General features: G+C 38.6%; 1 long non-coding RNA gene across 4 annotated transcripts in view; it reads right to left on the reverse strand.

Annotated features, from left to right (window-relative positions):
* The window catches only part of LOC123605831, a 180,033-nt gene that overhangs the window by 111,810 nt on the left and 52,757 nt on the right, over nucleotides 1-15,466 (reverse strand). For all 4 annotated transcript variants that reach the window (XR_006715919.1, XR_006715916.1, XR_006715917.1 and 1 more), the window contains one exon: nucleotides 14,549-14,716. This is a non-coding gene — a long non-coding RNA (uncharacterized LOC123605831). The remainder of the gene's footprint in view (nucleotides 1-14,548; nucleotides 14,717-15,466) is intronic.

Genomic DNA, 15,466 nt, shown 5'->3' on the forward strand with positions numbered 1-15,466 from the left:
TAACAACAGGCACAAAGGTCTGGAAGTGAAAGCACATGAACCCTTCCAAAGAACTAAAAGAAGTCAAGGAAGTCATAGAATGCAAGGGGGCCAACGGATATGCTTGGGGACTGGCAGGGGGGTGGTGGGCCAGGCTCAGGAGAGGGGATTTAATTCCAAATGCAATGGAAAGCTATCAGAGAGATTTCAGCAGAAAAGTGGCTTATTTTGAGGTAGGGGGACTATGGAAGATAACTTCCCCCTTCATATTTTGATTTTCTAAATTCTCTATAATGAACAGGTACTACTCACGTGATTTTTAAAAAATTTAACAGTTTCTTTTAAAAAGAAAGAAATACATTAAGCCATACGTTAAGTAGGCCCTTTTCAGAGAGGAAGTCAGTGATCTGAACATCATTAACACCACCAAGAACTCAAACCAACGATGTAGAAATGGGAGAGGGTAAACACAGCATCTTTGGCTCAATGCATCAATCTAGAGATTTAGCTCAGCTGAGTTGCAGACCAGGCTCTAGACACTTCAACATGAAGTTCTCAGGGATTAACATCTTGAAGATATCAGAGAAACAAGCAAGAAGGAAGCTTAGAGATGTAAGGTGTTTTCAAACACTGTTAAGAAAAAGCCTTTTCTTTCCTTCTTCAAATGCAATTATGAACACACCATTGCAGTTTGAACAGGATGGGAAATGCAGGAGGGAAACCCCATAAGTGACGACTTAATGTCCTTTATTTCCTGTAGTGAATTCCTCCCCAAGACCTCGAGGCAAAGGCTCCTCAAAACCGCTTGAAACGTATCCACCTTGATCCAACACTGAAGAAAATGCAGCCCACAGATGGGAAGCTCAAGCTTTTAGTCCTGGAAAGGACTGGCATGAGGTTGTTGGCTTAGTATAAAGAAGGGTTTGACCCCCAGCACGTGTTCTGCATTCATTCTGGCTCCCTCTACCCAAAAATGAGTAAAAAAAGTAATTGCCAGAAATGAGGGTGCTCCAGGCAAAGAACTGGAGTGACAGCCAGACCAGCACATTTCTTTATAGCCCTCCTTACCCCACTTCCCAGGACCCAGTCAAGTCTTCAGGAAGTCACAGTCCACCCTCCGAAAGATCACCCACGCAGTTCTGTAGTTTAGTTTGGGCTCCAACTGTTGGGCTTGAATAACAACAATAACAACAACAAAGGGGACCTTACTGGCTCATTTATGAGGGAAGGCTAAGGTGAGTTGTTCCTGGCATGGTTAGATCTCACAGGACTCTTTTTCTCACCATCTCTTGCCTCAGCTCTTCTCTGAAGTGCTTCATATCAAGGGAAGATTCTCTCTACCACCATGGTCACTGACAAGTCTGAGTTTAAGATTCTTGGCATCCAAGATCCTGAAGATATGTGCAACTCTTCCCTGCTAATTCCAGCAAAAGTTCTCAGGAAGGCTTGATTTAGGACAGGTGCCCATACATCCCTGAAACAATCATTATAATCTGGTAAAACTTGGTTTTTGGATTGGCCCAGTCTGAGTCTTGTGCCCACTACAGGAGCCTCAAAGTAAAATCATCCCCATCTAGGGGAGTGGGAGAAAGACTGAAAATGACAGGTTGGTGGTTCCTACATGGACACTTGGGCTGCTTTTCTCTAAGAAAAAGGGCGGGGATGCTTGGTCAGCAAATACAAGGTCTATCCTTGACATTTTATGTCTGTACCAGATCATTTCCTACTAGCTGAAAGTCAAATACTGCACACAATCCTAATTGAATTAGCGCCCCCATCAAAAACTACGTGGCGTCAACTAGAACCAAAGTGAAATGAAATCAGCTGAATTAAGAGATTTCTATGGTTTACTTGAAGTCAGATAGGTCCCAAGCCATGTCTGAAAATGCACATTGTAAAGCTATACTGGTATTTATTCCTTGTCTCTATGACAGGTGACTATAGAAAGAAAGAGTATTTGAATGCATATTACTAGATGTACTATATCCGCCTTTAGGATAAACAAAACCACTCAAAGCTTCCAAACATGACATGAATTTTTAACACCAAATCTTAAGAGTTTTTTTTTTACAAAGACCACAGAGGGTAATTGTATGCATATATGCAATTATAATAAAACTTATGGCTAACTTTTTAAAGAAATATCATCTTTCAGAGCACAGTAAGTACTCAGCATCTGCCTTTGCCTTCTCTGGACCATTGGCATGAGGAATAAGGTCAAACGCATATTTCAGAGCTTAGACGTTTCAAGTGTTCTACTCCTTGGGTTTCTAAAATAGCTCTCAGATTTCTTCAAAGGTTTATTCACAAAACAGAGCTAAAATGTAATGAGAAAAGGCTGAAAGAAAAGCTCTAACCCAGAGACATCAGGTGGCTTTTGAGAAGCACTTTAATGACAAAGCTGAAATCGACATCTGTTAGCACCTTTCATAATGCCCCCTGGAAAATGTACTGAATCCATTTAACTCTTGGCATCCAACAAGAAGGGATCCTCCAGGTCCAGCAACTATTGGATGCTCTAAACATAAGCCGCAGAGTGGCTGCGATGAGAGGAAAACAAAGCAAAATGAGGTAAAATGAAACTCACTTCTCTTCTACTTGCTCGTCCTGCCCTGGAGGGAAAGATGACAAAATCCACACGAGCTAAATCGCTGCACAAGCGAACCATGGGTAAGGGCCTTGGGTCAATCCAGGACAGGAGAATGACATCTGTTAATGTTTGGGGATGGTAACATTCCCCAAGGACCTTTAGAAACAATGCCAGCTTTCAAATAGCGCTGGTCACTTCCCACCCCCTTCTCCCCATATAAACAATATCCTTCAAACTTTAATAATGGGAACCAAACCTCATGCCACACTTAACATGGTAACATAGCTGTTCAATGACTTTGCTGAGGAGAGTCCATTTTTTTTTAAGTAAAAAGTTTCTCTACCAAGCCAGTAGAATACAATTTAAAAAGTACATACAGTAAGCAAATTCAAGTACTGGGATGGCTTAAAGATTAAAATTCTATCTTCCTAAACCCAGTTTGGCAAAATCTTTATTCTCACTTGGATTACTCCTTCTATAGAGAGTAATCCAAGTAATCCAGAAGTATGTAAATACGATTCTTTTACCCGTTGTAAAACACATGTCTGTGAGTACCTCTGAGGGAGAATAAGCTCTGAGGGACTATTGTGGAACAGTGAGGTTTGCACCTTTACCTCGAGGCCTCTAGTTCTGCTCTTTTAGCTCCTATTTTTTGAGGGTCTAATATATGCCAGACACAGGGAGTATTAAGGATGAGCAAAAGTTCCCCAGCAGGCAAGTCAGAGAGATAAACACATAAAGAAGTGATTACCATCCATGTGACTATTTAAAGCAACAACCAGCAACTTAGCCAAACAAGGAATTATTAGGGAAGGTTCCCTGGGAAGCTAACCTTTGATCTTTGAGCGTTATGTACGACCTCACTTGGTGGAAAGTGGTGTTGAGGGAAAAGGCAGAACAAAGAGTGGGGAGTGTATTCTAGACTAGAGGACTATGGAAGACCAGTGGGAATCTCCTCTCGAATTGTTTGGGCATGGCTGCTCCAAGTGTGGCAATGAAAAAGACCGAAGCTGTATGGCAGACAGTATTGAAGCCTCACTCTATAATCCACCCCATAATCCACTCAATCCACTCCCATCTTGGGTTCACCTATAGCCTCGATGGAACAGTTCTTTTACAGGCTGACAGCCTTCCATTTCAACCACCTACAGCTTTCTGCTTCTCTGAGGATTTTCTGATTCTTTCAAAGGCCAAGGGCAAGGCAGCCAGGAAGTACTGAGGATTTTATGGCCCCCTGGGCAATCTTCAGTCACTGAGGAAGGGCAGTTGGTGTGAAGATACACAAGCTTCCCCACCCCTTTGTGACACAACTCTCAGCACAAACTAAACAATCCTTAAAGTTTCTTCAATGGGATTGAGTCCAGTTGCCCACATTTACAAACCTTACCTGTCTTCCCTCATTCATTTTCCCCATTGCCTCATTTAAGCTTGCTAGAATCACCTTTCACACCCTGTGCATTAGTTACCTATTGCTTTGTAACAAAATACCCCCGAATGCAGCAGGCTAAACAACAATGCTCAGCACTGTCAGTGTAGAACCTGACACGGGAGCTACATCGCACAAACCATGAGATCATGACCTGAGCTGAAATCAAAAGTCGGCTGCTCAACCGACTGAGATACCCAGGTGCCCCAAGAATAAAAAATTTACTATCTCTTGTAGTTTCTAGAGGTCAGGAAATGAGAAGCTTAGCTGTGTGGTTCTGGCTCAGGGCCTCTCATGAGGTCTCAGTAACTGAAGACACCACTGGAGCTGGAGGATCCGGTTCTAAGATGGTTCACTCAGATGACTACCAAGTTGGTGTTGAGTGTTAGTGGGGGCCTCATCATTAGAATTCTTCATAGGTTTGCTTGAAGGTCCTCATGACATGGCAGCTGGCTGCCCCCAGAGGAAGGGATGCAAGAGAGAGCAACGCAGTTGTTACAATGTCTTTTATGACTTGGCCTCAGAAGTCACACTTTTCCTATACTTCACTTCTGCAGTATTCTACTGGTAAAACAGGCCAGCCTTATGCAATATGGGAAGGAACCACAGAAGGGCATGGATACACGGGGCTAGGACTATTGGGGGACATCTTGGAGGCTCGCTATCATACTTTATCTTAGGGTTTAAGAGTAAAGTTTATCCTGATCCATTAATGATGCCTGCATGAATGGAACATAGAAATGATATCATGGATTCATACATGTATGCATGGGGATCTGTTATCCTAAAATTCCTGAGTTCAATCTCCAAAATTTTCGAAGATTACTTTGATTCTGACCAAGTTCTGAAAAAGCACTCCCATTCTGGATGTAATTGTTCCAAAATTAGGCCAACCCCAATTTCCTACTAATCTAATTCTTCCTTTTGGGATTCATGTTGCTGAGCAGACCTGGGACAATACCACCCTACCTCATTTAGGAACATTTTGAGATCTTTCAGTTGTTTATGACAATGCTAGACTACTTTGGTCACCAATACAGGTTCAACATTCTAAAGACATTGTTTCTTCTAACTTGTAATTAACACGCATTCTTCAGCAAAACCATTCACTAAGAAAAAGCAACAAAATTTCAATTATCCTTCTATATTACCATATTCATATCCACATGGGAATTCCACAATATAAATCAGGTCTCAACAAGTTCTGCCCCCAGATTCCTTAGAATATAAAAAATGATATAAATAATTCAGTTTGCAAATGACAGTTCAAAGTCTTCCTGTTTGCCCTCTTGTGACAAAATTAATACAAATATGTCCAAAGTAAAGTAACTGTCAAACAGCACAAGAGGTTCACTAGGAGGAAGAGTTATACTTGATGTATGTTTCAACCACTCCCTGAAATAACCTGTCAACACATAGCCTAAACAATATTCTTAGTTTGCTTCCATGGAATATGCAAATTGCAATCCAATTTCACAATTACACTTCCTCAGGTTTACATCCTTGGTTATATCAAGATCATACGAGCATGTAAGACTTAAGTTAGCAAACACAGAGCAAAATGTAAATACTTAGGCATGTGAACACCTAAAAACTCAAGTTTCAAAACTCACACTGTTAAAAGTTCTTACGTGCGCTCTTTTTTAAATGATGTACTTGGTTATTTCTAACAGCATTTAAAAGCATGCCAGCAGGATATTATCTATTTGTAATATATTCATGTACATCCCAGGGACTGGGAAAAAAAATGTTAACATTGGAATGTTAGAATAAGATGTGAGTATTAAGTAAACAAAGGTATTTACCTGGAAAGAAATGGGTCAAACCAACAAAAAACACAGAGGAATGGTCTAAAGTCATCTTCATTGCTAAATGCTCAAGTGTTTTATTGATTATCATTTTTTATTATGGTACTGGGTAGAGGAGTCTGAGTTTTTCTTTTTCAAGGAGACACCAACCTCTTTTTAATCGTTCTCCAAGTTAAGGGAAAAAAAAACTGCTTAAACTCTGAGAGGTATAGTCTTTTCTTAGGATGCCAGGAAGACAGATTTTAATTAATTTAATCACAGTAAAATCTCAACATCTAAAATAATTACCAGTACCTAGCCAAGAAACTGTTATCTGTTGAAAGTAATCAGTAAAAGGGAGCCAGGCTGGTCAGTTAAGAATCCAACGAAAGCCTTTTTAGTGTTGCTGATCAAGAGCAAAATCATCAGGCTTGAGTTGTTCTGCCTTAACTTCCCTTTCTCTTTTTCTCTGCCAACCCAAGCTCACTATAAAATGACCAAAGCAACTTGGATGTATTTATGGGTGAATCCCATCTCCATATGGTGCCTGTAAAGAAATCTGTTTTGTTTATCCAGTTTATAACAGTGAAATGTGATGATTACATTTTGTTTAATATATGTTTGCTGTATTGCAAAATAGTTTGGCTCTCTTAAAAATATAAGTTAGAAACAACGGGGTTCTGCTGAGTCATTCATACACATTAGCCCTGAGAGCATTAATTGAAAACAGCTGGGGAGTGACTTTTTTTTTAATAACAGCTTTATTGAGATATAACTCACATACCATAAAATTCATCCTTTTAAAATGTACAACTCAGTGTTTTAAATATATTCACAAAGTTGTGCAACCTCACCACTATCGAATTCCAAGACATTTTCATCATTCCCAAAAGAATCCCCATACATTAAACACTAAAAGTCACTCCCCACCTCCTCCTCCACCCCATCCCTGCAATAATCTATAACAGCTAAAGATTCTATAAATCTAAATAATCTATAAATATAATCAATTTATATCTCTATAAATCTGCTGATGGACAATTCATATAAATGGAACACTGCAACATGTGGCCTTTTGGATGACTTTTTTACTTAGCATCATGTTGTAGCATATAGTGGTATTCAGAATAATATTCTATTGTGTACGTATCTATATATACATTGTGAATGTACGTATATTTATATATATACATACACCAAGATTTTTACTATATACAGAAAATCTACAAACTCCACCAAAAAAACTATTAGAATACATGAATTCAAGAAAGTTGCAGGATACAAAATTAACACACAGAAACAATTTGTGTTTCTATATATTAATAACAAGCTACCAGAAAGAGAAATTAAGAAACCAATCTTATTGACAATTGCATCAAAAAAAAAATAAAATAAAATTCATTGGAATAAATTTGAGCAAGATGGTGAAAGATCTATACTCTGAAAACTGTAAGACATCAAAGAAAGAAATTAAAACCAACACAAATAAATGAAAAAAAGATGCCATGCTCATTAACTACAAGAATTAATATTGTTAAATGTCCAGACTACTCAAAACAATCTATAGATTTAATGCTCTCCCCATCAAAACACCAAAGGCTTTTTTCACAGAACTAGAACAAACAATCTTAAAACTTGTATGGAACCACAAAGGACCCCGAATAGCCAAGGTAATCTTGAGAAGGAAGAACAAAGCTGGAGGTATTGTGTTCCCTGATCTCAAATTATACTAAAAAGCTAAATAATCAAAACAGTATGACTCTGGCACAAAAACAGACACAAAGATCAACAGGACAGAATAGAGGGCCCAGAGATAAACTCACGCTTATGTGGTCAATACATCTACAACAAAGGCAAGAATATACCACAAGGAAAAGATGGACTCTTCAATAACTGGTATTGAAAAAACTGGACAACTACATGCAAAAGAATGAAAATGTACCACTATCTTACACCATATTTGAAAATAAATTCAAAAGGGATTAAAGACTTCAATGTAAGACCTAAAACCATTATACTCCTAGAGGAAACATAAGCAGGAAGCTCTTTGACAGTGATCTTAGCAATATTTTTTGGACCATTCTCCTCAGGCACGGGCAACAAAAGTTAAAATAAACAAACGGAATTACATCAAACTGAAAAGCTTCTGCACAGTGAATAAACCCATCCACAAAATGAAAAGGCAACCTACTGAATGGCAGAAGATGCTTGCAAATAATATAACCAGTAAGAAGTTAAAATCCAAAATATATAAAGAACTTATGCAACCTAACATCAAAAAGACCAGCCAGACTAAAGAATGGGCAGAAGATCTGAAGAGACATTTTTCCAAAGAAGATCTACACATGGCCATAAAGCACACGAAAAGGTGCTCAACGTCACTAACCATTGGAGAAATGCAAATCAAAACCACAACAAGGTGTCACCTCACATCTGTCAGAATAACTATCATCAAAAGTTAATGAGAATGTGGAGAAAAGGGCATCTTCATATACTATTGGTGACAATGTAAATTGGTGTAATCACTATGGAAAATAGTAATGGAGGTTCCACACACACATACACACACACACACACACACACACACACACAAAAAGAACTCTCATAAGATCCAGCAATTCCATTTGTGGTTTTTTATCCAAAGAAAACAAAAACATCAATTCAAAAGGATATGTGTACCCCTATGTTCATTACAGCATTATTTACAATAGCCAAGATAAGGAAACAACCCAAGTGTCTACTGATAGGTGAATGGATAAAGAAGATGTGGTGTATGTATGCAATGGAATGTCACTCAATGATAAAAAAAGAATGAAATCTTGCCATGTGCAACAACATGGATGGAGCTGGAGGGTATCATACAAAGTGAATTCAGAAAAAGACAAATACTGCATGATTTCATTTATGTGTGGAGTCTGGAAAAAAAAACAACTGATGAACAAATATAACAAAACAGAAACGGACTCATAGATGCAGGAAACAAACTACTGGTTACCACAGGGAAGAAGTTTTCAGAGGGAGGGGAGGACAAACTCTCAGAGATAAACGGTACAGCAGAAAGAACACAGTCAATAATACCGTAATAACTTTGCATAGTAAGAGACGGTAACTAGACTTATTGTGGGGGATCATTTCATAATGTAGAAAAATATCACATAACTATGACATACACCTGAAACTAACAGGATATTATATGTTAACTATACTTCAATTTAAAAAGATGAATCAGGGACAATCCTTGCCTGTAACTAACACTATTACTTTCCTTCTGCCCCCAAATCTTCCCAGATTTAAAAAAAAATTAAAAAGAAAGGAAGTCAGGAAGTCAGGAAGGCAGGAAGGCAGAAGGAAGGAAGGAAGGAAGGAAGGAAGGAAGGAAGGAAGGAAGGAAGGAAGGAAAGAAGGAAGGGAGAGAGAGAGAGGGAGAGAAAGAAAGAAAAGAGAAAAGAAAGAGAAAGAAAGAAAGAAAGAAAGAAAGAAAGAAAGAAAGAAAGAAGGAAAGAAAGAAAGAAAGAAAGAAAAAGAAAAAAGGAAAAGAAAGGAAAGGAGAGAGAGAGAAAGAAAGAAGAAAACCCTTTTTTGTTCAGGCTTTAATGTGCCGAACTTCCACAGATAAGTCATAATTTCTCTGAATAAATCATGATAATTCTCATCTCCTTTGTCAAATATTCTCTTTTCCAGCTTCCCTTGCAACTAGGAGCGGCTATGTGACCCAATTCTGGGAAATGAGACATAAGAGAACATTTGAGCTTCTCAAACCTTCTCCACTAATTAAAGGAGACTGATCTCCCACATACTACTCTCCTTCCTGCATGGGATGCTAGGGACACAGTGCCTAAAGCTGTGGCAGCCACCCTGTGACCATGAGGTTACCAACACAAGGAAGATGAATCAATTCACTTAGGATGACGGGAAAATGAATATCTTGGGTCTTCAATAGTGTCATTGAACCACGAAATATTCGTTCAGAACTTCTTATTAATAATATACATCATGATGACTTCAACAAACAAACAAGTCCTGGAACTTGTTTTCAGCAAACTTACAGACAGGCCAGATAGTGGAAATTCTCTGGGGAGTAAGCTTTAGGGGAGCTCCAAAGCCATTTTTCCCCTCCAGTGGCTGGCAAGGCTGCTGATTTTCACAGCTATGACAGCGCAAGCCTGCTGGTTTTCAAGGCTACCGAGCTCAGGAAGAGGGTAGAATTATGACAAGTTTAAAAGTGTCATAAATCGTGCTGTTCTTGCTAAGATTCACCCATTGTTTTTGAATAAACCCTTCCTAGATTTTTGCCAGTTTTCATTTCCAGAGATCCCCTAAAGTTGATCTTGACACTTTTGCCAGTGTTCTCATTTCTTTCATGGAACAGTGAATTTTTGGAGGTCCTTCTTCCACTATTCCAGAAGCTGGCCCAATGTCTTTTTTTTTTTTTTTTTTTTTTTTGAGATTCCTAATCCAGAATTTTGAAAAGAATGAACAAAAAAGAAGACTTGAGACATTTCCTTGGGTGGGGGGGGGGGGTGGAAATGTATTTAATAGGAAGTAGGCAAGTGGATTAGTTGTCAATTCTAAAAAAATAACAGAAAAATTGATGTGCCAATTAACCAATTATTAAATTTTGTTAGGTGCACAGCACACCCTGTGTACTGAGCTTCTTTTCCTTTTGCTTATTATTAATTCAGAACCAAACAACACTGGAAAAAAATATTTTCATTATACTAAGCATGCAAATCCTTATATTTCTTCATAGCTCTCACTGGTGAGAGTGAGGAGGGGAGATTCCTGATTTTTGTTACTTTTTCCATGCCCAAAGAATGTGTCAACTGCTGTGCTACCAAAATGAGGCATGTTGTGGCAGCTACCAGAGATGAGGCAACGTGCTGAGAAAATTAAACTCTTTCAGACTTGTCCTAAAAAACTTAACCCTTTAGTGTGATAGCAACATCTCAGAGATTGCCCCCAAATCCGTTGGAGCAGGAGCAGGGGCAGGGCGGGGGTGGGGAATCCCATGCTAATAGTGACGTATACATTATTGCAGTCTGGATTTTAGAGGGGTAAAGCATCTTTTTCTTCCTTCCTTCCTTCCTTCCTTCCTTCCTTCCTTCCCTCCCTCCTTCCTTCCTTCTTTTGTTTCTCTTTTTCTTTCCTTCTTTCTTTCTTTCTTTCCTTTAGGATAGCACTTGATATCCAACTTTCAAGATTATGTGAAATCTAAACACGTGTACAATATTTCAATGTAATTTTTATATTTCATAACACACTACATAGAGGCTGATGGCCTTAGGGAATCGATTGTTATCACTTCCAAAATTGGTGATGTTAGTAGAGAGAAGGTAGCAGAAGTTATTCCCCTTCAGATATCTCCAAAGAGCAGCAATGGCTCCTTATAAAGGTATAGCCCAGTCACCCAAACCAACAGCTGCTTCAGTATGATGGAAGCAAAGTGAGATTCCCAACGTAGATATCTATAAGCTTCGAGGCAGAATAAAGGTGTACTATGTTCCTTTCTTGATTCAGCTAATTGCTAAATGACATTTTAATAAGCACCTGAGATACGACAAACCTGCTATTTATATTAAAATCAGCTCCAAGCTGCAGACAAGAATTTTGACTAGAGAATCCAACAGGAACGCCCCGATACCAAAGCTGGGCAAAATGAAAACACTCTAATCACTGTATATCTTTGAAGTCCATAAGCAAGGGATAAGAAAACGTTCTCCCCTTCCTATAAGAAGAATCAATTGCAAAGGCTGCAGTGAGGATAATTTCTGTACAAGTTGTTAAAATCCTAATTAGAAATTTCAACTTGAAGATTCCAATAGTTCTTTGCTCTCATTTTATCTGAACTAACATTTTAGACGGTTGGTTTGTGATCTTCCAGAAAACCTTGTTTCAAGATAAGCCCTTTCATCTTTCAAATGGCTTTAGGGCATCCTTCTCAGTGCCAGGAACACAGCCATTCATTTCACAAATGAGGCCAAATGATGACATTACTTGGCCTTCTTTCACAAACATCCTTCCTATCCACAGCAAAGCAGTGAATGTTACAACGGCATCTGAGGCCTACGAATTGTCTCTGTAAATCCCCACACACACAAGAAAATCAATAGACGTTTTCAGAAAGTTAGAGCTCCCCTATACACTAATAAGCTGAATACATTGGGAGAAAGACAGTGTTAGAGAATTCCACTTCTGTGATGAGTCTTATTATGGTTTCTTGGCCTTTTTTTTTTCCAACTCAAAGACTGAAACCTGAGAGAAGAAGATTCTCCTCCAAAACAGGCAAGGTACTCCTTAGCCAGTATGACTTTGAACAAATCACCTAAGCCTTACCTTATTTGCTTCCACCTCTTACGTATCAATGGAACACTAAGAGTATCCAGCCCAAAGGACTGTACTGAGGCATAAGTCTCTGTCAAGTGCCTAATCCAGGCTCTCGTCAATGCCCAATAACAGGTGGCACTGATGATGACAAGAATTGCATTGATGGTTGGTAAGGAAGAGGACACCGATGACTGGCTGACATTGAAATTTCGCTCAGAAACTCCCTGTTCTGCTGCTCGTCTTCCACTCGCCCTTGCAAGGTTTCCTTCCTCAGCACTCAGAGAGTTCAGATCCCCCAGAAGGAAAGAGAATCAACAGTTTAGTAAGTCCAAATGTCTACAACATAAAGACTGGAAGAAAACAGTGAATAAATTACTCAGCAGGGTGTATTTGGATGCTGGAGCATCTATGTGGAGCCACTTCCTGCAGACAGTGACACAGGAAGAAAAGAAAGAATGAGACCAAGAAATAAGCAGAAGAAACAGCCCAATGGAGAGTCCACCTGGATAGCGAGTCTTTGTGAAATGGATTCACAGGTATCACTACAGTGAGCACCTTTGTCAGAAGAGCTGAGCCGTAGAGACTTTCCTAGCGTTGTGTGATTAAACTGTGACTCAAAGCAGCGTAAATGCAGCATAAATTTAATTCTAATTCCTAGAGGAAAGTGGATTTGTCGATATGGTGAAGAAAAGTAAGATTTAAGCTTCTAAGATTTAAATTCCAAGGTTTTTGTGGTGGGGACAAGGGGTTTATTTCTGTTTGATTTCAAAGATGCAGATATTGGTTATTAAAACAATGTTTATGATTAATGTAAGAAAGAGGAGTAATATGCAGGAGTAATCATACAGATGTTGAAGCCCAAAGAGCTGAATCCAAATTCCATCTCTGGCTCGAATGAGCTGGACTAGAGTAAGAAAGTCATTGAATTTCTCCATGTTCAGTTCTCTCACTTATAAAATGAGAGAGCTTAATGACTTATTTTATTTTGTCCATATGCATTTGAAAATCTTTATGCATGCTTAGCATTAAAAAAAAAAACCACACAGGTTATGTTAAGGTGCAACAAAAGCCCTCCCCAACTCATTACTGACAATTCTCATTACTCAGAACTAACTACAATGAACAGTTCATATACATTAACATATATAAGATAAAGACATATATTTTACCAAAAAAATGATTCTACTATACTATTATGCAATTGCTTTTTTATTCCTAGTGATATTTCATGAGCTCCATTTCAAGCGAGTCTAGGTAAATGTACTTCATCCTTTTTAATAAATTTTTTTTAACGTTTATTTATTTTTGAGACAGAGAGAGACAGAGCATGAATGGGGGAGGGACAGAGAGAGAGGGAGACACAGAATCGGAAGCAGGCTCCAGGCTCCGAGCCATCAGCCCAGAGCCCAACGCGGGGCTCGAACTCACGGACCGTGAGATCGTGACCTGAGCTGAAGTCGGATGCTTAATCGACTGAGCCACCCAGGCGCCCCTCATCCTTTTTAAATAACACATAACATTACATTGTGTCATGGTTTATTTAACTTTTCATCCATTTGGAAATTTAGGTTGTTTCTATTTTTGTTTTTTAGGGGATACAAACATGGCAGAAATGAACATTCCTGGACATACATGTGTGCGCACTTAGGCTCACATGCCTGTTAATAATGGATATTTTACAATGCTTCCAAAAAATTGATATTTTTCTTCTTTCCCAAACCATATTTTTTTTGTCTAAAAACATGTTGTAGAGAGCGTTAGCAAGTGATTCTGAATGACCTCTCTCTCTCCCTCTCTCTTAAAGAAATAAAGATACAAATATGATGACATTTTACTGAAAATCTGACAGAAAGCCTAAAGACAACTTTTCAGAAGGTGTTGTTTAATATCATCAATAATGGGATACAGTTTAACCTGTCAAGCCCCTCAGAATTTTAAAGAAATATTTGGGTCTTGATGAATGAGAATAATAACAAAGTAATGGCATAGTGTGGGAGAAAGGGGAAATATTAATTACCTAAAGAAAACCAGGCAGAGCTCAGCTGAGAAGACAAATCTCTTTTCTGACTGACATACTGAGTGAAAAGAATAATTCAACTTCAAAGCCAGAACAAAAAATTCGCTACTCACAATAATTTAGGAGTCAAGATTGACAGTTTGCCACAATAGTTAATCTCCTGATTCGCATTCAAGGCATTGACTCAATAGAATGCCATCAGTTATAGTATTGCCTAAACCTAATGAAATTTGCTACTGGAGATTTTACAACTTCCTGTGTTTAAGAACAAAGGTCCCTGAAAAAAATGAGATGTCATTTTAGCTGTTCATGCCCCCCTTTCAACTCAAATACTGCACATTACATCAAGTCAACAAAATATAGTGATTAAAACCAGTCAAATTTACTACAAAGGAAACAGATAATATGATGGATGGCATGTTTACCTGCTTCTGAAGGCAGAGTATCAAGTGGAAGAAGGGAAAGTCAGGTAAGAATGGCATGACCACCCTCTTGTCTTCTTCCAACAAGGCATCCATCCAAAAACACCGATTTACCTTCCACATGCTTTATTTTTTGGTGAGCATCCATCTTCTCAGAAAGAGACACACTTCCTATGTTAGAGGGAAGAATTTCAAATTAATAAGTTATTGATGTATTAAAATTTTTGGAAAGGAATAAGAAAAGTGCGGTGGGAAAATTACCAAACCCAAATCTTTGTATTTTTTTTTTTTATGGAACCTTATTGCAAGGTGGTGATGTAATTCCAAGAACCATTCCAGTGAGCCAATTCATCACCCCAGCTAGTGTTTTCCTTCTCTATAGCTGCATCACTGAGAAAGTTCTGAATGTGGTATATTCAAAGAGCCTAGGGCTGATAATTTCACAAAAATTAGTCTTTATGGCTCTGAAATTATTTATATTAACGTACTCTGAAGAAAATCCTGAGTCTATCATAAGGCCATGTAACAAGTAACTGAGGGGTGCCTGGGTGGCTCAGTTGGTTGAGCATCTGACTCTTGATTTTGGCTCAGGTCATGGTTTCACGTCTCGTGAGATTAAGCCCTGCACTGGGCTCTGCACTGACAGTGTGGAGCCTGCTTGGAATTTTCCCTCTCCTTCTCTCTCCACCCCTCCCCCACCTCAAAATAAATAAATAAACTTTAAAGAAACAAGTAACTGAAACTGAAGTCTTCGCAATTTCATAATATCCAATCCTTACTTTCTCAGTATTGTTATATTTGTAAAACAAAAGTATTCTGCAGGTTTTTAACATTCTAAGTATTTCAGAACAATTCCTGTGTAAAATATCCAGCACAGAGAGACAGCTATGCTTCCTATAAATCCCACAGAAATGCTTATCT

This window comes from Leopardus geoffroyi, chromosome A2, assembly GCF_018350155.1.
Source record: "Leopardus geoffroyi isolate Oge1 chromosome A2, O.geoffroyi_Oge1_pat1.0, whole genome shotgun sequence".
NCBI classification, from domain to species: domain Eukaryota; kingdom Metazoa; phylum Chordata; class Mammalia; order Carnivora; family Felidae; genus Leopardus; species Leopardus geoffroyi.